The sequence below is a fragment of the Mobula hypostoma genome, chromosome 23 (genome assembly GCF_963921235.1).
Source record: "Mobula hypostoma chromosome 23, sMobHyp1.1, whole genome shotgun sequence".
Taxonomy (NCBI): Eukaryota; Metazoa; Chordata; class Chondrichthyes; order Myliobatiformes; family Myliobatidae; genus Mobula; species Mobula hypostoma.
Genome location: NC_086119.1, coordinates 22751519 through 22775926, shown reverse-complemented (window position 1 = coordinate 22775926; position 24408 = coordinate 22751519). Strand labels below are relative to the sequence as shown.

Here is a 24408-nt window from a genome sequence, read left to right as displayed (position 1 = left end):
TGAAGGTAATTGGAATTGGGATGCAATGCCTGAGGTGAAATGGTAAATGGAGTTTAAGATGGATAAGCATTGCATTTTGGGAAGTCAAGAACCAGAAGAAAGCCGACACTAAATAGGTGGACCCTTAGGAGCATTGATGTACAGAGGGATATTGGATTCCAATTGCATAGCTGCCTGAAAGAGGCAACATAAGCAGTTGAAATTCCAGATAAAGGAGGATTATTCTTCTACAAGCCAAAGGCAAAGTAAATTTATTATCAAATTATATACATGTCACCAAATATCCCTTGAGATTCATGTCCTTGCAAATCTATGGGTGGAACGATTTTGGTGTGTCTGGAAATGAGCCCTTTCTGGAATTCCCATTTCACACACACACCCTTCATTAATATAAAAGTTGGTAAGTCATGTTGTAGCTATATAAAACTTTGTTTAGGCCATGTTGGGAGCAATGCGTGCAGATCTAGTTACTACACTATGGCAAAGACGTGGAGGCTTCGAACAGTTTGCCAATGTTGATTACCAGGATGGGAGTGTGTTAACTATAGTGGAGAGTTGAACAAACGTGGACTGCTTTCTCTGGAGTGTCAGCTGACAGGTAACCTGATAGATGTATATAACATTATAAGAGGCATATATGGGATAGATAGTCAGGGTCTTTGACTCAGGATGGGAAGACCAGATAGAGCAGAAGTTTGGTGAGAGAAGAAAGGTTTAAAATACTTTTTCGATACACAGAGAGTGGTAGACGCTCAAAAGGTACTGGTGATAATGAGGCAATCAGACAGACAGACTAATAGGAGGATAGGGACCATGTTCAGGTTGATGTGATCATGGTCGCTGTAGATAGTGAGCTGTTCATGTACTTTGTTCTACATTCTATAGAACTGTGGTAACAAAGAAGATAAAAATATGTCATGGAATACTGCAGCTCAAGTCTTTCCAATTACTTACTTTAGAACAACAGCAAAAAGCAGAGCCTCATTTGTGAGCCCTGACATTATTATTCCAAGAATTAATAGTTACAAACAAACGTGCTTATCTTGCCTTCTAGAGGCATCTACATAAGTTGCCTCACCTGAGCGTGGGCAGAGTACTGGAACACATAGTTATCAGCATAGGAAAGTTCAAAGTACACTATACGACCTTGAGATTCTTCTTCTTGCAGGTAGGCACAAAACAATGAAACACAACAGAACCTATTCAAAGAAAAGCCCCACACAACAAGACCATCAAACTCCCAAATTGTGAAAGCAATACCAAGCAAACAAATAACATTAAACTCAATGTCCCCAAAAGTGTGCTGATGGCTGCAAGCCACAACTGCAGAGTCAGTTCAGCACAAAAGCTCCCCGATCAAATTGCACAATTATTAAAAAGGAATGAATAAGATAAAACACAAGGAACATGAACTGCAGAGTGCCGAAGCAAGTCCACAATTGTGGAGCGCATTCAGCGGTAAGGATAACACTGATGAATTTACCAATAGCACTAGCAAATATAATACTTCTCCTTGTAACAGAGTGGTTTAGTGGCATACAAAAGAGAAGTTAATGAAAAGAAGTCTCAAAATCAAAATATTATCCATGATCGTGAGTAAGATTACAAGCTAAGCTTTTCCTCTTGCTTGGCTGAACTTGAGCCATTTAAAATCTCTTGCCTATTTACTTTGAAGGAAAGCTCTAGTACTGTGGATTTCTATCTTGCTGAAGAATCTCGACTGTTTAATTCATAAGCTCTTGCTTCTTTGCTACAAATAATTTGATTGAAACCATGTCTTCCAAAAATAAAAAAAGAGGGATACATTCAGAACTAACTGCTTTCCAATGTAATCCACTATTTTGCAGCAGTATTTAAAAGTATTAACATCACAGTAAAACTCTGGTGAAGACTATCTGATCACTCTGAAACCCCATTGGTTTGGCATCTATCTCACCAGGTAATGTTCACCCTTGTTTGCTCTCAACTCATCTGGGCCTTTGGTCCCCTCATTCTTATCTGACATGCCTTGGGCTCCATTTCCCATTCCCTGTTTTAACTAACCGCATTCACTGAGTACTTTATTCTTTTACTATGTGACACATTATAAAAGTGAATTTCAAACTGTGTTGGAGATAGAAAGAACAGTTAGAAGTCCAGAAAATCTGCTTATCTGGCACCAAAGTCCTGAGTGTACTGGATTATTGACATTCTTTTTTGTATTCTGCTGATACATAACCTTCCACAGTTACCAATGGTTCAGGTAATAACATTCTTGGCCCAGTTGTAGTGGGTTAGGAGACTCGAGCACAAACTTTTAGATTGTTTCTTTATACAATATTGTACAAAAAAAATGCAGCATGGTGGGAAATTACTTTTGGATGAGAAGTTGAATGAAGTCCTGTTTGCTACCTAGAGTGGAGATGAAAGATCAAGTAGCACTCTTCTGAACAGCAAGATATAAACCCCATTAGCTCAGCCAATATTTACCCTTTAATCTCCAATAATCTAAAGGTTATTTGGATAAGATCACACTGTTGCTTTTGAAAGCTTGCTGTGCATAAATTGGCTGCTCTTTTCTGACATTTCCATGGAGAAGACGTTACACTGCTTATACACTAATTCCTTGATCATCATTTTAACTCCAGATTATTTAAAGTAACTTAATTTAAATTCACCATCTTCTATTGTGTGATTTAAACAGAGGTTTCCAGATCATCAGTCCAAGTTACTAGGCTACTGGTCAAATAACATGTACCCAGAGGAACCCCTGACAACCATAAATGAAGTGTGAAAATAAACATTAACAAATTTAACTAAATACATTCAAATTTGACAAAAATGGGAAAAGATATTGTCAAAATTTCAGTGACGTTTACTGCTTTATTTTATGACAGATTATGAGATTTGAAAGACAAAAAATAAAATTCAACATACACCAGCTGAACTTTTGGCTTGTATCACATTCTCAATTTTCTGCAACAAATTCCCACATCCATGCTTGTAATAGGAATTTCCCACAGCTGAATGCTACACAGCGTTTGCACTGTCAGTAGTCATTGTTTTGCATTTTATTTTTGTGTTTTCATCTGCATTACAACTTTACTGCTCCAACTAGCTCCGATTCTCCATTTCCCAAATGGTTGTGATTTAATATTTAACTATAATATTAAGCAATAATTTCAGGGCCAGGATTCTCCAAGCTTGTTGCTGGCCTTGAAGAAATCTCCCTCATAAAGTGCCTGTGGGTTACGCTGAGTGGATTTCCCACATTTTTGACACAGATATGATCAAGACACTCATGAATGGAATTAGAAGGCATCACCAATAGTCATTAATTTGGCCAAATGGCCAGTCAGAATGGAGAACCCCACACATAGCAAACTGTTCTTAATTTTTGGCCTAAATTTGAAACTTTTTACAAGATTGAGGCTTACAGTGCATTAAGGGACTGAGTGGACTTTAAATATATAAACAGTTTGCTATTACTTCAGACAAGGAATTTTTAAATCAATATTCAGAAGGAATTAGCCTCCACTAGATTTTACAACAGTATTTATGGTATTTAAAAATTTGTTGCAACTTGTTTAGCAAGACCATACATTTTCAATGTAGTTTGTGGTGAGAACAGTCTGTGAATTATTGAATTTTCTGTCTATTTACTAATTACAACAAAGAGCTACAAAATGGATAAACAGCAGAGACTGCAGATGCTGGAAATCTGGAGCAACAGACACCACACGCAAAATGCTGGAGGAACTCAAAGTTCAGGCAGCGTCTATGGAGGAAAGTGAACATTCACTATTTCATGTCAAGACCCTTCATCAGGACTCAAAAGAAAGAGGATAGAAGCCAAACTAAGAGTGTGGGGGAGGGGAACGAGAAGGAGCACAAGCTGGCAGGAGATTGGTGAATTGAGGTGAAAGAGGGAAGGTAGGCGTTGGAAGGTTGTTAGTGGAAATGATGTGAGAAGCGGGGAAGTGATAGATGGAAGATGGACAGTGGACCATGGAAAAATTGGAAGAAGACAGAGGTCTAGTGAGAGGGTGTGGGTGATGAACAGTCATGAAGTTGGAGAAGGCAAAAGAGTGGGGGGTAAAGGGAGTCAGAGGTATAAAGGAAGACACAGTATGCGTGGGGAGGGGAGCAGGGAAAACTAGTAACTTGTTACTGGAAGTTTGAGAAATTGATGTTGATGCCATCAGGATAGAGACAACCAAGGCAAAATATGAAGTGCAGCTCCTTTATACCTTAGGTTAGAGAAATAAATGTTGATATCATCAGGTTGGAGATTACAGGAGGTTAGATAAAGTAAGAGCGACAAAGCACAGCAGCTGATTACTACGGACAATAACTTTTGGAATTCATGTTTTAGTGCGCGAGTTTTTGCTCCAGACGTTGCTGTCACATTTCCCGTTATAACAACGTACTGATATCATGCAAATACCGCACAACTAAAAACATCCAAATGAATCAGTGAGTAAGACTATGTAGAATGGATGTAATTTCCCTAAATTAATCCTCAACCATCTTATTCTCATGTCCTGTAACAGCTTTGCCCCGCCACATTCCACTACCAGTAATTGGCTCCTGTATTGCGTCCATTTTACATCAACACTACACTGATTCTTCCTAATACACACACACACACACACACACACAGATGAGCACACACATTTAAGATTGTAATGTGAACAGAATGTTCACTTTCCCTTAACTGCAGTGTTTTTTTATTTTGCTTTATTGACATTTAAAGGACTGTTTAGTTATCTATTTCAACTGCTATCAATGAAACACAAATATAATTGCCTAGATTCTCAGCTGCTCACTGCGCTCAAAATCCTCGGGCACCATCTCAGTTTAAATAAAATGCAGCATATTCAAATAATTAAGTTCTGAAGTCCCACTAGCTTAATTATGGGAAATACAAATGGCATGATATATAGATCATATAAAGCAAAATGCAACAATTCCTTCCATATAGTACAGACAATACTCAGTTAGGCTAATTATTAAAACACTGTGGATGTCAATAAAAGTAAACTGTATCCCAAGTCTGTGTTCAAATCTAACAATTATAAAATTTATTCCCGGCTGTCAAGTTGAACATTTATTGCCAACTTATCCTCAAAGAAAAATTACACAAGTGACAATTTACTTGTTCTGTATCCCGGAAACCTCACCAGCAACAATATTAATTCAGTGTTTCTATGATTAAAGATGACTTAATGGAAGAATGTAATGTGCTTCTGGATTGTCAACAAACAGTAAACCTTAATGTAACCCGAGTAGCTGGATCAGTGAGAACAAGATTAAAATTCCCTGTAGGGCAGGAATTCCAAACTTGTGTCCATGGACCCCTCAGTTAATGATATGGGTTCATGCATAAAAAAGGTTGGCAACCCCTCCTGTAGGGGTGGCTGTCCGGGCAATATACTTATATCCAGTAGAGGAGGGAAAAAAAGAGAATCACCTGGCTACCAGCCAACATATTTATAATGGGATCTGGCCATCATTGACATCTACTATCCATCCCCAACAGCTTTCTAGCAGGTGGTGGTGAGGCATTTTCTTAAACCAACATAGTTCTGCTGCTGAAAGTACTTTCACAGAGATGTTGGGCAGGAAACTCCAGGATCTAGCCCCAGTGACAACTAAGGAAAGGCTATGTATTTCCAAGTCAGGGTAGCGTGCAACTTAGTGAGAACACTACAAATGGTGATGGTCCTTTCTCCTTTTGGTTGGGAGTGTTGATGTGTAGACTGGGTAAGTAACTGCAGTTCATTTTGTAGTGAGTACTCTCCTCCAACATGGAAGAATATACATTTAGCATGTTTGATGAGGTGCCGATCAAATAGGCGACTTAGTTCTAAATAGTATATTTTTTTCCTGTGTATTATCGACACTGCATTCATCTGGACAAGTGGACAGTGCCCATGTTCCTGATGTGTGCATTGCAGATGGTCTTAGGATGTCAAGAAGTTATTCATTCTAACTTGTTCTTGAAGCCAACTGTTAGTTGAATTTCTAGTCTATGATAATCGCAGGATATTCATTGTGGTGGTGGTGTTGGGGTCTGCAACGGTAAAGCTACTCAACATCCATGGGAATTAATTAGTTCCTTTATTGGAGATGGTCATTACCTGGCACTCCCATTGTGTGACTGGTACTTGCCACTCAGCAACGAGGCCTAAAAGGTATCAAGGTCTTGCTACATGAAGGCATTTGCTAAGGAATAGCAACAAGATTGATCATTGCAGAATGAGCAACCACCCCAATTTCTGAGCTTGTGATGATTTTTTTTAATTGACAAAGCTGTTGAAGATAGTTGGATCTAGTTGGACCTAGGTGATGTCCTGGGGTTGGAATGATTGACCTCTAACATTCAAAACAACCATCCTCAAGCAGAACCATGGCTGCTTTGTATGCAGAATTATGAGGAGTATAGACAGGGTAAATGCAAGCAGGCTTTTACCAGTGAGGTTGGTTAAGACTAGAATTAGAGGTCATGAGTTAAGAGTGAATGATAAATATTTTAGGGGAACATGAGGAGGAACCTTCTTCACTCAGAGGGTGGTGAAAATGTGGAAGTAGCTGCCAACAGAAATAGTGGACGTAGGTTCAAATGCCACACTTAAGAGAAGTTTGGACAGGTAAATGGTTGAGGGTGGATGTAGAGGGCTATGGTCCAAGTGCAGGTCCATGGGACTAGGCAGATGATAGCTCAGCATGGCTGAAAAGCCCATTTCTGTGCTGTGGTTTCTATGACTCTATAATGTCAAGGACAGGCACACTCACAACTGCTACTGCAAAATACACACTTGTATATGGAATAGTGATGAATCCAAATCCATAGAAACCATAGAACCGTAGAAACTACAGCACAGAAACAGCCCTTTGGCCCTTCTTGGCTGTGCCGAACCATTTTCTGCCTAGTCCCACTGACCTGCACACGGACCATATCCCTCCATACACCTCCCATCCATGTATCTGTCCAATTTATTCTAAAATGTTAAAAAATAACCCGCATTTACCACCTCGTCTGGCAGCTCATTCCATTCTCCCACCACTCTCTGTGTGAAGAAGCCCCCGCTAATGTTCCCTTTAAACTTCTCCCCCCTCACCCTTAACCCATGTCCTCTAGTTTTTTTCTCCCCTTGCCTCAGTGGAAAAAGCCTGCTTGCATTCACTCTATCTATACCCATCATAATTTTATATACCTCTATCAAATCTCCCCTCATTCTTCTACGCTCCAGGGAATAAAGTCCTAACCTATTCAACCTTTCTCTGTAACTGAGTTTCTCAAGTCCTGACAACATCCTTGTAAACCTTCTCTGCACTCTTTCAACCTTATTTATATCCTTCCTGTAATTTGGTGACCAAAACTGAACACAATACTCCAGATTCGGCCTCACCAATGCCTTATACAACCTCATCATAACATTCCAGCTCTTATACTCAATACTTTGATTAATAAAGGCCAATGTACCAAAAGTTCTCTTTACGACCCTATCTACTTGTGACGACACTTTTAGGGAATTTTGTATCTGTATTCCCAGATCCCTCTGTTCCACTGCACTCCTCAGTGCCTTACCATTAACCCTGTATGTTCTACGTTGGTTTGTCCTTCCAACGTGCAATACCTCACACTTGTCAGTATTAAACTCCATCTGCCATTTTTCAGCCCATTTTTCCAGCTGGTCCAAGTCCCTCTGCAGGCTCTGAAAACCTTCCTCACTGTCTACTACACCTCCAATCTTTGTATCATCAGCAAACTTGCTGATCCAATTTACCACATTATCATCCAGATCATTGATATAGATGACAACTAACAATGGACCCAGCACTGATCCCTGTGGCACACCACTAGTCACAGGCCTCCACTCAGAGAAGCAATCCCTTCACATCTCACCCACTGGAAAGATTTCATTTGCCTTTCATGTTGGTCACGTCCAAGATTCAACTCAGTTCTTTCAGAGGAAAAAAAAATTAGAAGAGAACAGGAAGAAGTATCAAATTCAATACTTTATCAAATCATTAATGGTTATATGAGGATTATGTCAAATTGGTCTCTCGAGTACTGACCCCGCAGAGTTTTCAGGACCAATGTAGTTACAGGAGACATCTTGTGCACACCACAGATGTTGATCTGATACATGGGCCTCTGCACACTCATGGTTGCAAACAGAGCTCAGGAAGAAGTCATGGTTTAAAGATCACAATATTTTTTCATAACAGTTCAACAGAACTTGTGATCCATCTTTGGATTTCATTTAATGAAATCTGAATTACCATCATGGCATCACTCTATTAAAAGATAAATTTAATATTTCTGCTGAACCATTTCCGAAGCATTTTAAATACATAATTATTTGACAGCCTTTGATCGAACAATCCAAATTATGACTGGGTTCTAGCTTCTCAAAACTTTCCTTTTAAAAACAATTTTGTGAAGAATACTTTGAACCTACCACCGGTTTAATTATTTTGCAGAAGCTGCCTGATTTTTTTCCTCTGCATTCATATAGTACAGTATTTTGTAACTCAGTTAATCTGATCAAAAGTCTTACTTGCGGGGTATTTTGTCCTTAGTGTCTTGCATAAAATTTATTCCTGTTACACTGCTTCCTTCCTTCCTCTTTATGCTTACAAAAGACACTGCTATCATCATATATTTGGTCTTCATTTGGAATTATGAGGAATTCCAAATATCCATTTGAGAAATGGAGGACAATTGACCTTGCTCAATCTCTCACTTTCAGCCTTTGAATCAAGATACTTGAATGGTTGAACAGGCAAAATAATTGGGTAGGAGATGGGTGGGGGGACAGGGGAGTCAGTGCATTGCAGAGTTAATTTTCTTATACGGGATTGGATAAATTGCAGGGGAAATAGATAACAAATAATTAGGACAGAATTTTTATTAGCATTCAGTCGAACCAAATGAAAAGGTGGACTTGCATAGTGTCATAGTGGCCATTATTTCAACGCAATAAATAGGAGTTTCAGATTATTCCCATTGTTATGCAAATTGAATCCAGTTCTGTCACCACTATTCCAATTACTTTTTCCTCAGTACTGATGTACAATATGTAAATTATAATCTTGAAATAAATTGTCATGCTAAATAATTTTTCTTCTTCCAAACTGCCGAAACACATGATCAGATGTTATACACTGAATGCCAGATGGAAGCTAAGAAGTGCCAGAAAGTAGGAGGTTGAACTTTACTTCCTTTTCTCAACAAACCACTTCTATAACTTCATCATATACTATTAATACTTTGCCTTTGATACAAATATACTGAACATCCCCTGTACCAGCTTCACGCTTTCGGTAGAAACTGCCGTTAATTCTGATCATCCTGGGTGGACATACAAGGCAGCCTAAAGAATGACCATAAGATAATTACAAGAATGATCCTGAGTATGAAATCATTAGCATATAAGGGGCATTTCACGGCTCTGGGCCTGTACTCACAGGAGCTTAGAAGAATGAAGGATATCTGACAGAAGCCTACCGAATATTGAAAGGACAAGATAGATTGGACATGGAAAGGGTGTTTCCAATAGTGGGAATCCACTTGATTGGATGCCAGTGGCTGAACTGAGCATCAAGTTGCCCCAGCATCGAGGAGGCCACATGCATAAGAGCAGCAGTTCCCATCCACCCTTCATCCCCCTCACCCATGCACTGCCGCCTTACACTTGCACTCACTGTCTTCGTGTTTTTATATGCCCTGCTGCTACCCCGAAGAGTTCCTTGTGCCAGGAGTCAGTTGTCACTTTATCATTTCCTCTCTCAGAGTCATCTTGTGTGCAGATACTCCTGTACCTAAAGTCATTTAATGTATATGCATTCAGTCTATGTATGTAAGCTAATCTTATGCATATATGGCCACAACACGAGGAAATCTGCAGATGCTGGAAATTCAAGCAACACACACAAAAGATGCTGGTGAACGGTATGTCGACCGTACCTCTTCCTATAGATGCTGCCTGGCCTGGTGCGCTCGCCAGCATTTTTTGTGTGTGTTGCATATATGGCCACACTCAGTTACTCATTGCATTTTATAGGATTGTCTTTACACTTATACTTATTATGTTTTTTGCTCAATGTTTTTTTATACTGCATTGGATCCAGAGTAACAATCATTTTGCTCTTCTTTACACACGTGTACTGAGGGATGACAATAAACTACCCTGAACCTTACGGCATGAACTGCGGCAAAACAGTAGATTTGACCAGACCATCGAAGGTCTGTGTCACTCAGCTCCTCCCTAATCAATCTCACAGGAATGCCATTGAAGTGGACTAAGCATGCTCCCCGGCCGAATGAGTAGTGAGTCCTGAAGGAGGGTCTCAGCCCAAAACGTCAACTGCTTATGCATTTCCATAGATGTTGCCAGACCAGCTGAGTTTCTCCAGCATTTTGTGTAAGTAGTCTAACTGCTTGATTGTTAACTATATCTGTAAGCACTCAAATTGATTTTTTATGTAAACATTAACCAAATACTCAAACAGGAATGAATCAAATAAATATAAATTACCCTAAATTTACCTTTCTCCACGTAGCCATCCCAGTTCATGAGATGGAGTCTATCTGTTGTTTAGTCTCTTTTATAGGGTTGGAAAAGGCTTCTTGCCAGTTATAGCATGTTGTCCAAAAGAATTTTGGAAAGACAGACAAATATACAGAATATAGAGGGATATGAATCATGTGCAGGTAGAAGAGGTTAAATTTGGCCCCCACAGCCCTCTGTAGCAACGAATTCCACTAATTGACAACCTTCTTGCTCAAGAAATTCTTCCTCATCTCTATTCTATAGGGATATCCTTCTATTCTGACGCTGTGCTCAATGGTCCCAGTTTCTCCCACTACTGGAAACATCCTCTCCACATGCACTCTATCTAGGCCTTTCAATATTTGGTCGGCTTCAATGAGATTGCCCCTTCATTCTTCTAAACACCACTGAGTATAGGTCCAGAGTCATCAAACACTCCTCACACATTAAACCTTCCATTCCCACGATCATTCTTGTAAACTTCCTCAGGACCCTCTCCAACACCAGCACATTGATTAGATACAGGGCCCAAAACTGCTCATATGTGGTTTGACCAATGCCTTATAAAACTTCAGCATCATATCCTTACTTTTATATTCTAATCTTCTCAAAATGAATGCTAACATTGCAATTGGCCTTCCTTACTTTCAAATCAACCTGCAAGTTAACCTTCAGAGAATCCTGCACTAGGACTCCCAAGTCCCTTTGCACCTTCAATTTCTGAATTCACTCCCTGTTTAGAAATTAGTCATTCCTTCTACTCAAGTGCATGACCATACACTTACCCATTCTGTATTCCATCTGCCATTCTACCTTTGCTCATTATCCTAAACTGTTCACATCTTTCAAGAGATTCCATATTTTCTCCACACTACCTGCCCTTCCACCTATCTTTGTATCATCCACAAACTTGGCTACAAATTCATCAATTCTGCCATCCAAGTCATTAGCTACTATATGTAAGCAGTGGACCTGCAGAACACCACTCGTCACTGGCAGCCAATCAGAAAAGGTTCCCAGGAATACCAACTTCCCCACTATTAATAGGCCTCTTGTATGTTATGCAGATTTGCCTCTTTTCTCAAGGGGACAGGAATTTTTTTTGCCTAAAACAGCCAAATCACAATGGAGAATTGAAATGTTTATCCTGCTGAGAAGTTCCTCATTCAAAGATAAGAATTTGTTGTCCTTGAAATCTCCCACCCTGAGCCTACTCTGAATATTTTAGAGTGAATCCTATTGTTGTTTAATCCGGTTGCATGATACAAGTTCAATAGTTCAGCCACCTAAGATATCTGATTAGCCCTCGCAACTTGAACCAGCTGTCAATTTATCAAGGTACCCCAGGGAAGCTTGGCTGTGCTGCAAGATTTTCAGGAAGAATGCTGAAATGTGGCAATAACAATTAGATCACAATTGAGGACATTTTTCAAAAGGAAAAAAAATGGGCCTTTTTAACAAATCTTTGGAAAATGTAACATTTTGTTTTGTCAAGGTTACTAGAATGAACACCAGAAACGTAGCAACTCTGACATTTTTGTTGCAGATACAGAACTACACAATTTGCTTTTTGTGAACTAATGTAGAATGATTTCACAAATGATTTGAAAGATAGAGGAAATAACAATGGAAAAATAAGCAGCAGTCATGGCATTTCTCAGGGTCTCTGAATATGCTCAAATGCTTCACAGCCTAGTTGTCATGTTAGAGTGCAATCACTTTATTTAGAAGAATTTCAATCAAATTATGTAGTAACCTCCCCATAGACGTCCCCCCCTTGCTGCGGCGGGAGTGATACCTCTCTTTCCCTTGTTAGTAAGAGAAAGAGAGAGCGCCTGTGGTATATTAAACTGTTGGGATGAACAGAGTTTTTCTGATGGACTCTAGATCATGGTCTCTTTGGGGGCTTTGCCAAAGCTTACATGGTAGGTGGGTGGGGGGAAATGCTTTCTGCTGATATATGGGGGGGGCATGAGGTTTGATGCTTTGCTGCTGCTTGTGCATGCAAGAGGTTTTGGGGTTCTACGTTTTTCTCTCATTCATTCTTTGAGGTTTTTCTTCTGTTTCTGGATGTCTACAAGAAGTAAGAATTTCAGGTTGTATATTAAATAGAATCACCGAACCATTAAAAAGTAAAATGAGCCCATAATAAACATGAGCAAGTCTGCAGATGCTGAAATCCAAAGCAACACGCAAAATGCTGGAGAAACTCAAGAAATCCTGAAGAAGGGTCTTGGCCTGAAAATTGACTATTTGTTCATTTCCATAGATGCTGCCTGACCTCCAGCATTTTCTGTGTGTGACTCATGAGCCAATAATGTGCTTCTCCTTGCCACTTGAGTTGTTAACACTGGCCAGGAAATGGGGATATTCCCACTGCTCTTCAAAAGAGTGGAATATTTCTTTCACATCCATTTTTTCCTTTGGTATGATATTAAGAAGAGATAAAGATAGCAAGATGTGAGACAATGGACCTGCAAAAGAATATAGATAGGTTAGGTGAGTGCATAAGAATTTGGCAAATGGAGGACCGTGGGAAACTGCAGGTTTCACTGTTTGGAAAGAGGAGGGGAAAGCAAATTATTAATTAAGTGGAATGAGACTTTAAAATGTCGTAGTATATAGGAAGCTGGAGGTCCTCGTGCATGAAAACATGCAGGAACAGGAAGTGATTAGGAAGACAAGTAGGATAATGGCCTTTTATTTCAAGGTGTTTGGTGGATCAAAATAAGGATGCTTTGATGCAGCGTTACAGGTGTGACGACAAACCAAGTTATCAGAAGACTGATACTGATGAGAGAGATAAGAGAGACAATGGAAAAAGGTTCAAAATTCTAATAAGAGAGAAGAGAGAGATTAACGAAAAGAGACACAGTTCCGAGTATTGACAGACCAGTTGCTTTGAACCTGAACTGTTTGAAGTTTGATGGACAGGCAATACCCCAGCAGGAGGATAAAAGGAACAGGTTCGCTAAGGCACGACACACCACGAGATCACGAGATAACGAGACCCTGGAAGAGCGGTGTGCCCCCACAAGTTGGTGAGACTTTGGAGATCTGGTCGCAGGAACCGACCATAGACGCACAGGGTGAAAAGGTACGATCAGCGGGAACCTGGTGTGTGTGTCCGCCCTTGCCTGGGTGCCGGGTTCACCGTGGAAGAACGGTCATATCCGGAATGGAGGGGTCACAGTTGGTGACCACAGAAGACATTAAAAGGGTTCACCCGAAAGCTAACTGCGAGGAACATCAAGGGTCTGTCTGAATCAGATTTGCATATTCTCTCTCTCTCTCTCTCCAATGGCACAACAGCGATTACTGCGAACTGCACTAAGCTGAACTGAACTCTGTGTCACTTGAGACTGATCATTTTACCCCCAGACCGCGATAGAGCTAAATTGATTCCTATTACCCTAGTTCTGTGTACATGTGTGTTTTATCATTGCTAACCGGTTGCATTTATATCCGTACGATTAGAGTACTGTGTTACTTATTTCTTTAATAAAACTTTATTAGTTTCTGTTAACCAGACTCCAACTAAGTGGTCCATTTCTGCTGGTTTGGCAACCCAGTTATGGGGTACGTAACACAGGGCACTAGTGAGGCTGCCCGAAATGTTGTGCAATTTTAGTTTTTAAAGACGGATACACTTGCATTGCAGGCAGTGCAGAGAAGATTCATTCTCTTGATAATGAAAGAAAAACCAGAAAATTTTGAAAATATTCAGCAAATCAGGCTACATCTGGGAGAAGGGGAATAAAGTTAATATCTCAGATCAAGTACCAGTTCTGTTCCTCTTCCCGCAGATACAGCCTGACCTGCTGGGTATGTCCAGCACTTCCTGTTTTTAATCTTATATTTCCAGCAGAGTTCCAGTTTTGTTTTTGATTTTCACTAGGGTGATTCCTGGGTTAGGTAGTTAATGTTTAAAATAAAGATCAGATTATTCTTATTAGAGTATAGAAAAATAAGATTTGAGATTAAGGCTACGTCCACACTATGCTGGATAATTTTAAAAATGAAGCTTTTTCTCTTCGTGTTGACCCTCCATCCACATTGAAATGGAGTTTTCATCTCCCGAAAACAGAGCTTTTCTAAAACACTCTCCAGAGTGTGTAAATTTGAAAACGATTGTTGCACGTTGTAGTGTCGACGGGGTAAACGGAGAGATTTAAAAATGCTGTCATGACAACACCACAACAATTCTTTTTCTGCTTCTGCTTGGTACTGTGCAAGCACTGCCGGACGGCTGTTAGAACGCGCAGTCGGTGTGAACAGCATGAGTGAGTTGTGAAGTGAGCTTTTTTGACTATTTAAAAACGTCGTCATGACGTGCCGGAACAGATGACGGCAGTGCGGCATTTCATTGTTTTCTTGAATGCAACCCCCCACACAACCTAACAATTTCAGAACAGACAGCAATGAGACTGAAGCCGGAAGAGTTAGAAATATACTCACCAAACACTTTGACCCATAGCTTACTAAATAATTATACTCACTTTGCCCTGTTTTCTGTCCTTGCTTGTATGAAGGTGGTTCACCTATTTATGCAAGTACTTCTCTGACAATAGATATGTAACAGCCTAATGTAACATTGTATGGAAATACAAGATAACACTGATACATACATGTTTTATACACTTAGCAAGGTGCTTTATTAATGCAACAGAGTTAGTCAGTTTTTCAATGTTCGTCATCAGCTGGGTCATACTGTCAATGAACTCCCTGTCGGTTGCCTCCGAACGCTCCAGTATTTGTTGTTTTTTTTAGTGTTAAGTCCTCCTGCGTGAGAGCCAACAGCAATTCCTTTAAAATTTTTCTAGTCTGTAACTGGACAAAGGCGCGCCAAGTATACCGTTTCCTCTTCGCTTGTTTTCTGTGTACTGCGCATGCCCAGTAGGAGGCCATTCGCCCAAATATCCGTTCTAATGTGGATGGAGATATTTTGAAAAACGCTCGGTGTGGACATCTGTCGTTTTTACTCAAAACCGGCGTTTTCAAAATTATCCGGTCTAGTGTGGACCATAGCCTAAGAGGAAGAGCTTCCTCCCGCATTCCAAAGACATACAGCTAGGGTTTGAGAGTTCTGGGCATGCTATGTTGATGCCAGAAGTGAGGCAACATTAGCCGACTGCACGCAGAACCATCCTCACTGATTGGATTTGACACAAATGATGCATCTCATGGTGTGTTTCAATGTGCATGTGACAAGTACAGCTAATATTTTTAAAAACTAGGCAGCATAATTTCTGAATCAGGATCATTCATTTCAAATAGGAATTGAGGAGTAACCATTCATTTCGGAGTGTTCCAAGTCTGGAATTCTCGACCCCAGACAGCAGCAGGGAGTCACTGAATGTATCCAAGTCTTCAATGCACATTTCAACTACAAGTGATTTAGTATTATGGAGTCATGGTGAGAAAGAGGTGGGGAGCTAAGACTGGACTGACCACAATTGTACTAAATGTTGGAACAGACTCATTTGGCCTATACCTGCCACCATTTTTTATGTTCTCAGTTGAGCAAAGAGATATGGGCTTGTGATAACAGCTTGGCTAACAGTGAATGTTCCCTCTCTACCACACTGAAGTGTCAGTCTTCCTTTTTTGTGCTCAGTTCTCCACGATTAGGCTTGAACCTATCAAACAGTTAATTGACAATTTACAGCATCCGGACAACTAAAATAGGAAATTCTGAGGTTCATATTTAATCTTGTGATTAGGATGAATATAACATGCTTTTGTATTGCAGACAGGAACACTGAAACCAAAAATTACAGCAGAGCTTTTCTCTGTGATCCCTGACTTTGTTATGTATTATTCCTGATAAGGCAAAACCATGATTACTTTCTGAATCACAGTTAATTCTTTATTGTTACAGACTTGTAAACAACCTCAATTACACAAGAAAAATATAGCTTTCCCGCAGCCTTTGCTCCATTTGATCCTTCGCTAAAGTAAACCATTTTATGGTGAAATGGATATTGTATTTTTTTAATGTTTGTCAGAAGGTTATCGTTCAATTGTAAAATATTACCATGGTGAACAAATCTCTCACTAAACCCAGATGTTAGTACTCCACAAGGGAAAGTGGAATCACAAGGACATTAAAGCATTCGGCAAAATTTCTCACGCACTTAAATGAATACTTAAAAAAATGAGCACAATACATCTCAGCAATCACCTTTGCTGCTTTCTCCCGGCGTTCTGTAGTCAATCAGTTGAGTATTTTGCCCAGTTAGAATGCAGACTAGTCGTACAGCTATCCTGTGAATGATGTTGGGGATAAACAGTTTTCAGAACAGGATTACAAGTCTCCATTTGGGTAGGAAGTACCACAGAAAAGAGAATTTTCCAACTGTAATGAGGAAATAAGTAGACTATATGTTTCTGTTTCATTTATAAAACAGTGTTTCCAGTGGGACACGAACACACCAGGAGCACACACATCAAAAAGTAGAGAGCCAGCTTCACATGACCTTTCAATCCATTAATTTAATGAATAATTACAGAGAGCAATTTCAAATGTTTTCTTATGGCAAGCAACCTCACCAGAAGCACAAAATTATTCGAATTTGTCCATTCTGTCATCACGCGTGTCGTTTCTCTCTGATGGAGCAGCAGAAACAAGTGTCCATTGAGTTCTGAAGAAAGGGTGGCAGTGGACGTGAAATGAGCTTCCCTTCCATGCTATCCTTCCACAGCAGGTTTGCCTTACAAAAGTCAGAAATTTCAGGAAGAGACAGACGATCTGCACTGGAGGAAGCAGATCTGGAAATGGGTTGGGACAAGTAGTGGGAACAGACAGGCAAGATCACTACCTGGAAATACCCTGCCGTATTGGATAGAAATAGTGTGTCCTTTAGCCATGCCCCAAGCCAGATCTAGCCACTTTGTATTTGAATTAAGAAGCTTAACACTTGTCTAATGTCCACCCCTGCTGACTTCTCTTTCACAATACCTTTTATATTTCCCAATTCTTCTAATAGTAGCATCAGTCAAACGTACAAAACAGCTCTCATTAGTGGAGTTAGAGGTTACTTAGACCCCATTACAGAATTTGAGGAATCCAAGGTTCACCACTCATGTATAGGAAAGACAAACTCCAGCAACAGATGGTCTTTCCACCCATATTTGACATTTAGTGGCATCCCCGTCACTGAGTGCCTAACCATCATATCCTATGGTTCACTATTGACCAGGAACTCAGTGGAACCAGCCACAAAAAGACTGTAATGATAACAGGTGAGAAACTGGGTATCTGGCAGTGAGTGGCTCACATTCAGTCATCTCTGAGGCCTTTCCGCCATTTACAAAACACAAGTCAGCAACATGACAGAATTCTCTCTACTTGTCTCGATGGGTGCACCTCCAGCATCCCCCGAAAAGTTCAACAACATCCAGGTCAATTATCCAAGTTGATGAGACTAGGCAAATTAATGGTTTGGTATAGACTAGATGAGCTGAAGGGCCTATTTCTGTGCTGTAGTGTTCCATGACTCTATCAAACAGGCTAATATTTACTTCCTCCACCACTGGCACACAGTGGCCATTGTGTGTACTATTTTAAAAAACGGCATCAAAATTACTTGCCGAGGCTACTCCTAAACCTGCTGCCTCAACCATCAGGCATGAGAAGGGAAACAGGAGCATGGGAACAGCACTACCTGCAGATTTTCCTCCAAGTTATGCACCATCCTGACTTGGAAACAGTCACTGGTCCTTCATTACCATTCTGAAACTCGCTTCTTAACAGCACAGTGGGCAAACCATCACCAAGAAGAGCCTACAAAGAGGGGTGGATACAACCCAGTCCATCGCAGGCAATGGCCTCCCCTACCATTGAGCATTCTACAAGGAGCGCTACCGTGACAAAGCAGCATCCATCATCAAGGACCCCACCATCCAGGCCACATTCCCTTCTCGCTGCTGGCTTCAGAAAGGAGGTAAAGAAATCTTAGGTCCCACACCTCCAGGTTCAGGAAGAGTTATTACCCCTCGACCAGCAGGCTCCTGAACCAGCATGGATACCTTCTCTCGCCTCAGCTCTGAACTTATCCCACAATCTATGGACACACTTTCAAGGACTTTACAACTCAAGTTCTTGAAATTATTTTAATTTTTTTTTGCACAGATCATCTTCTTTTGCACATTGGTTGTTTGTCAGCCTTTGTTTGTATGTATTCTATTGTATTCCTTTGTTCTACTGTGAACGACTGTAAGAAAATTAATCTCAGAGTAGTACAAGGCAACATTTATTATTAAAGTACACATATTTACTTTGAACTTTAAAGAAGGACTCTCTTGCTTCAAGGAGCCAGCTCATCACTGGCTTCTAAAGGGCAGGCAGGGATGCATAATAAATGGTGAACTTGCCTGCAATGCTCTGATTTGAAAAGTTAAAAAAAAGCCTTTAGCAAACAGACACATTAAGTATATGCCCTGATTGGCCAAACACTGTGCACTCCGCTTTCTAACACTGTCAGTGTGGTCGCGACTCAAGGCTGATTCAAATCAAAACACAACTGATAAATGTCAGTTTGCACCAAATATTTATCAAAGGGAAATGAATTGAGAGTCTGCCAATGTTGATTTGGCAGAATTGTGTTTTTATAGAATAAAAGATCCAATTTTGATTTGCACCACAAGGAAGGTACAATAAATGTGAACTGAAAGCAAATTCCATTGATTTACACTGATGATTTATAGTAACTGTGCTTTTGTGACCAAATAATTAATCCTTCACTGACACACACAATTCAGTACCTACCCCTGAAATAAAAACCCACTGCGAAAGCACCTAATTCCTTTTGCAGTGAACAGCACTTGGAATGTCAGAATATCCCACCTTATTTTTTTTTAATATAAAATCCATATTTTTTTTTACATAGCAGCTCAATTTGGCCTCACCTCCCCCACACATCATTACCTCTATGGTAATTGAAAACAAAGAACTTTTGGGACTAGTATTCAAAAGGGATAAACGTTACTTGATCTAGTTACTGATTCTCTTTAAGGAGAGTCACAGGGCATTTTATACATATATTAGAAACAGGTGAGTAGCTGTGGTAAAAGTAGGGACACCCTAAACACAGGGGGAATTTATATGAGGAGACACAGGAAGGGGCTGGATCCTAAGCAAGTAGCACCTTTGAGCAGTATTCACCAAGGTAACAAAGTCATGGATGATGCCAAGATTAGGAAGGTGAATCTGATGTTCTAGGGCACGTCAATATTAAGGAAGAGGTGGTGTTGGATTTCTTGAGAAATATCAAGGTGGATAAGATCCCAGGGGCTGACGGAATGCATTGCAGAATACTGCGGGCTGCAAGAGAAGAGATTGAAAGAGATACTTGGAAGCATTGATGTACAGAGGAATCGCCAGGTGCAAATCCATAGCTCACCCCACACAAATGGATAGGGTGTGAAGCAGCACATAGCCTGCCTGCTTCTTCCCGTATAAAAGTTGGGAAGTTGCAGCTGTACAAAACTTTGGTTCGGAAACATTGGGAATGGTACTGGAAAGGAACAAGCCCTTCGGCCCACAATGACAGATTCATTCACGGCAAACAGAAACACAGTAAGACACAGACCATTAGAAAAATTCAACGGGTCAGGTAGAGGGAACAGAAGGAAATGGACAGTTGACAGTTCAGGTTGAGAGCTATCATCTAGATAGATGATGGACGGGTCCAGAGAAAAGGAGTCAACTCAAAACCTTGAATGTCCATTTCCCTCTATAGATGCTGCCTGACATACTGAGTTCCTTCAGTACTTTGTATATTGCTTCTTATTCCAGCATATGCAGTCTCATGTCTACATAGAAACTCTAACAATGTACAAGTACTTGGCAGCAACATGATCGGAAAGGACTCTTCATTATCTTGCAACGATTTTTTCCAATGTGATGGAATACTGAGTATTGAGATTCAGCTTTGGGAATTGGGTAATGTTATAATTTGGGACCACCAATCAAATTTCTTAGCCTCAGCAGTAAGGATATTGGGATTTTCTTCATGTGTTGTATTTTGTATATGTATGCTGACAGATTCAGAACAAAAGAAAGCTATTGGCCAGCCATAAGATAAGTGGTTTGAAGCCAGCAGGGATGGTTTGTTAAATGACACCATTTACAATCTGCTTCACACAGATACTATAAGGGTGATCTGTCTTAGGCCAGGATGATGTTGCCTGACAAATCACCACAAGAGGAAAATCAGAACCGCGGTCCAGCATTATTTAAGCAGACGAGAGGTACTGAAAAATGACAAATACAGGAGGATAATTTTCACATTTGGATATACTTCAAAAGAAAGGCAATTCTGAAAACAAGATAAAGCCACAGAATCAAAAGGGAATGCAGTTTATTATTTCGTCCGCATGTTCAAGAAGAGAAATTGAATACAGATTTATGGGCATTAAGACTGTTACTCTATGTACTCTCTTAAAGTGTAAAGCAACTTACTCGACCTCATCTCATCAATCTTCTTCAGCAAGGATTGGAGAAGGGCATAAACTAGGCAATGCAAAAATACCTAATATTAAATTTGATTACAAGTACTCCTTGGTTCTTCTATCATTTGGAACATCAGGAAGAGTGATTATGTAGACAGGACATAATCCAAGACAGAAGGCATTAAACCACCTACAGGACTGACTCCTAATGCTCCACTTGCCCAATGTATAGGGTAGGCGACTGCTGCAAGTTTGGTGGGTGAGAGATACTTAATGAATAATGTGAATATAAAAGACTGCGCCAGGCTTCTTCATGAATACCCTGGCCTTTTGGATTCTGGCCCAACTGCACCTGCCTTTAAGCACCTCACTCTAGACTGGTGCATGGTGATAGAGTGCAAAACCTTCACAGGACTGCACGGTAGCACAGTTCCTAATCAATTAAAGGCCCAGGACATTGTTTTAAGGTCCCTATTGTTTGCTGTATTTTGATCCTAGTCATTTTGCTTGCCTTGCTGTAGAGATGCACAACCAGATTCTGAAAGCAGCTAATAGTTGTCTTTATCAGGTGTTGTTTCAAACTATATGTAACGCTCCGCTATATTGGCTCGTATATATCTAGGCGAAACCCTGTCCGCCGCCTGCCTGGTCTCCCGGTTGTGTTGGTTGCTATACAACTGCCACCGAAATCAGCTTCAAACATCAATCATCAGCGAGCACACACTGTACATTTTACCAATTACACTTTATAGATATTACTAAGTCTATGAAATTAATGCAAGTTCAGTTCAAAAAGGGAATGGAAAAGGTGGCAGACTTATCAAAGTTCAAGTTCTTTGTGCTCATGTTGGAGCTCAGGGATTTCTTTGGGATCCCTCTGACCCCGGCGCCTCGCGGCTCGGGACCATCCGGAGTGATCGACATGAGCCTTCCGGCACATCCGTCATCCTCACGGTCTGACTCCCCGCCAAAAGCCCCTGGTTCCCGGTCATATGAGACAGCATATCACCCCAAGAAAGAATAACATGGACACCCATTGGCTGATAGCACCTCTGCTATCTGTATCAACCCAAGCAAATTTCTAGCCAGCGACTTTCTCAGCATTTACCATAACATAGAAGCCATTTTAATCCACATACACAGCAGCTTAAAAGATTAACATAACAAAGAAGCCATTTTAAATTTAACATAACAAAGAAGAAACCCCGTACATATACAATAGACCTAAGTACATCTTAACCCCATGGGCAACCTGCAAAGTTCACTACTACTCCTGATTACTTCCTGGAACGTCAACAGGGCAGGTTTATTGCAGGCAAGCCATGTTTTTTCTTGACCCAAGTATCGATGGACAACGATGAACACACACAGATGACATCTCTCTATCTGGATTCAAGGAGCAGAGACTCCAAATGTTGCCGAGCAGCACTGACTCCATGACACCGTGTCCCACAGTCCTCGCCGGTGATGTGGAACACAGTGCAGTGACCAACGTAAACGCAGGGCATTCTGCTGATGCAACAGACACAAAATGGCGGAGGAGCTCAGCAGGGTCAAGCAGCTTCTATGGAGGGGAATAAACAGTCGACATTTCAGGACGAGACCCTTCATCGGGACTGGAAAGGACGAAGAGAGGAGTGAGAATAAAGAGGGGAAGAAGTATAAGTTGGCAGGTGAGACCAGGTAGAGGGAATCTGGGTGGGTGGGAGGGGCAATGAACTCAGAATCTTGAACGGGATAGGTGGAAGCGATAAAAGGCTGAAGGAGGAATTGGATGGCAGAGGTAGTTGGATCATGGAAGAAAGGGAAGGAGACGGGCAACCAAAGAGAGGAGATTGGCAGCTGAGGAGTAGAGAAAGCACAAGAGAGTAAGAAGATTGTGGAATGGAAAAAGAGAGATGGAAAGAAGTGAGAGAAATTACTGGAAGCTGAGGAAATCAGGTTGGAGACTATCCAGACAGAATATGAGGTGTGTTCCTTTAACCTGAGTTTGGCCTCATTATAGCAGTAGAGGAGGCCATGGATAGACATGTCAGAAGGGGAATGGGAAGTTATATTGAAATGACTCCTCCTTCCCTTTCATCTATGGTCCATTGACCTCTCCTATCAGATTCCTCCTTTTTCAACCATTACCTCTTCCACCTCCCAGCTTCTTAGAAAACCCCTCTTCCCCACCCATTTCCCCCAGCTGGTCTCTCCTATCATCAGCCAGCTTGTACCCATTCCCCACCCCCCACCTTCTTATTCTTGCTTCTGCCCCCTTCCTCTCCAGTCCTGGTGATATGGGCTTGAAATATAGACAGTACTCAAGGTTGGACAGTCTAGGATGGGATGATCCAATCTTCCTGAAAATGCTAAAGAAAGGCCTGAGCTCAGCTCACTCAGGATGTCTTAGTTTTGGAGATAGCAGTGGGATCAACCTACCGAGTGATAGCATCATGAGCCAGTGAGATGGATTGGAGGAGCAGGAAAGAGAAGTCATAAAGTGGCTGTAGTGGATGTAGCTGCTGTGAAGAGACAGAGGCCTTGCTTTGTGTGCCAGCAACCACGGTATCCAGGCAAGGGAGTGCCAGAATAGATGTAGAGTGGTAAAGGAGAAGATTTGTTACAGCTGTGGCTTCTCAGGCCCTGTTTAGAGGCAATGTCCTACAAAGCGAAGAAAATATCTGAATAATTCACTAAAACAGAGAGAAAACACTGCAGCACCCTGCTAAACAGATAATAGAGATGGTTAGAGAGAGGGGAGGGAAGATACCTGAAACTGGAGAATGCATTGTTGGAGAAATCAGGTTGGAGGCTGCACAGATATACTCCTCTATCCTGAGTTTGACCTCATTATGACAGTAGAGGAGGCCATGGACAGACATGTCAGAAGGGGAATGGGAAGTTGTATTGAAATGACTCCTCTTTCTTCTTCTAATGTCCATTGTCCTCTCCTATCAGATTCCTCCTTCTTCAGCCTTTGCCTCTTCTACTTCTCAGCTTCTAATTCACCTCTCTTGCCCACCATCCTAGCTGATCTTACCTATCATCTGCCAGCTGGTACACCTTCCCCTCCTCTCACCTTCTTACTCTGGTTTTTGCCCCCTTTTTTCCAGATGAAGGGCCTCGTTTATTTCCCTCCATAGATGCTGCCTTCCTTGTTAGTTCCTTCAGCATTTTTCTGCTGTGACTAACATGACCTTACCCAATGACAGTGTACCCTCACCCGGCCTTTTCAATAAGCACTATTGACCTTACGTTCAAGTGTAGAAACAAGCACGAATTACAGAGTATGTGCTGCTATTTTTGTTTTAAAAAGGGCAAATACATGGAGAACAATTTTGATGTAAGCATTTCCATGTTGGGTCATTTAAATAATATACTCTGGAAAAAGCAGCTTTAAAAGAAGCCCCTTTGCTCTTCATGG

The 24408-nt window shown here is 40.9% G+C and overlaps 1 protein-coding gene across 3 annotated transcripts in view; it reads right to left on the bottom strand.

The window, feature by feature from the left end:
- sez6b (seizure related 6 homolog b) overlaps window positions 1–24408 on the bottom strand; it is a 956088-nt gene that overhangs the window by 822930 nt on the left and 108750 nt on the right. The window lies entirely within an intron of this gene.